Source organism: Austrofundulus limnaeus, unplaced genomic scaffold, assembly GCF_001266775.1.
Source record: "Austrofundulus limnaeus strain Quisiro unplaced genomic scaffold, Austrofundulus_limnaeus-1.0 Scaffold790, whole genome shotgun sequence".
In the NCBI taxonomy this organism is placed as follows: Eukaryota; Metazoa; Chordata; class Actinopteri; order Cyprinodontiformes; family Rivulidae; genus Austrofundulus; species Austrofundulus limnaeus.
In genome coordinates, this window is record NW_013953192.1 from 178,910 (window position 1) to 180,467 (window position 1,558).

At 39.7% G+C, this 1,558-nt stretch overlaps 1 protein-coding gene across 1 annotated transcript in view; it reads right to left on the reverse strand.

Moving 5' to 3' along the window:
• The window catches only part of wdr41 (WD repeat domain 41), a gene marked incomplete in the record, with an annotated part of 32,206 nt that overhangs the window by 10,010 nt on the left and 20,638 nt on the right, over positions 1-1,558 (reverse strand).

Here is a 1,558-nt window from a genome sequence, read left to right on the forward strand (position 1 = left end):
CTGTCAGACAGTGGACTTGTGTCCATTTTTGACCTGTCAGACAGTGGACTTGTGTCCATTTTTGACCTGTCAGACAGTGGACTTGTGTCCATTCTTGACCTGTCAGACAGTGGACTTGTGTCCATTCTTGTCCTGTCAGACAGTGGACTTGTGTCCATTCTTGTCCTGTTAGCTCTCAGTGCTGCATTTGATACAATTTATCACAATATTTTATTACGTAAACTTGAACTTGATATCAGGATTACAGGAACAGCTCTAAAATGGTTTGAGTCTTTTTAAACTGATATATTTCCAGAGTTTGTCATGGAGTATGGGGGTGGCTGTGGCAGAGTGGTTAGGGGAGTCGTCCAGGAACCGGAAAGTCACCGGTTCAATCCCCCGTCCAGCTGTCTCAGTTGTTGTGTCCTTAGGCAAGACACTTCAGCCCTAATGCCTCTGATGTGTCCCATCAGTGTATGAATGTGTTGGCACTGATTAGTCTCCATAGATGATTGTACATGTTATCTCTGTAGAGACCTAACAGAGTGCTGTGTGAATGGATAAATGAGGACACAGATTGTAGAGTGAAGAGCTTTGAGTGTCCTGGATGGATAGAAAAGCACTATATAAGTACAGTCCATTTACCACTTTTAACTTTTGTTTTGTACTTTTAAACCTATAATGTAATATTTTCTACATTTGTTTAACTATTTTTTGATTCCCTTTAGCTTTTTACATAAAATTTTAAGATTTTTGAGTGAGGTTCCCTATTTCCAAGTTTCTAGCACGATTGAGGCAGAGCGGTTAGGGGAGTCGTCCTGTAACTGGTGGGTTGTCGGTTTGATCCCCCATTCCAGCTGTCTCAGTCATTGTGTCCTTGGGAAAGACACTTCACCTGCCTTGCCTTCTGATGGTGGTCAAAGGGGCCGGTGGCACAATGTGGCATCAAAATTCTTTTCCAGGATTCAACAAAATCATTAAGCATTGTGTGGCTGAGTGGTTAGAGGAGTCATCCTCCAATAAGAGAGTTTGTGGTTCGATTTCCAACCAGGTTATCAAAATATCTCATGAACAACTGGATTGGTCTGGAGGAATATTTCATCAAATAGTCATGGGGTGCACATCTACAACTGATTACTGTTTGGAGTCAATCGATGATGATCACCACAGCTAATCTTAAGTGTACATAAACATGAATACACCACAATAAACGTGGAAGTAGCTGACAGTCATTCACAACACATGTTCTATCAGCTAACAGTTCATATGATACACTACAATATCCTGTTATTTTCAAGGCTTTGATGGAAACAATAACTTCTTCATTTCTCAACATTAACTGATCTTAGTTTGACACTCTTGTGAGAAAGTGCCAGGTGATATGATTCACTATGCTAGGCTTTTATTCTGTACAGATTTTGTACAGATTATGAGATTTATTTGGGAAAAGTTTATATATTTATTCACAGATGTTTTGGTTTTTGGGGAGTCTTACAATAATGGTTCTCAAACTGTTGCATAAGTACGGGTGGTACTCAAAATAACTTTAGTGGTATTCAAGAAGATTTCAGCAAGAAAC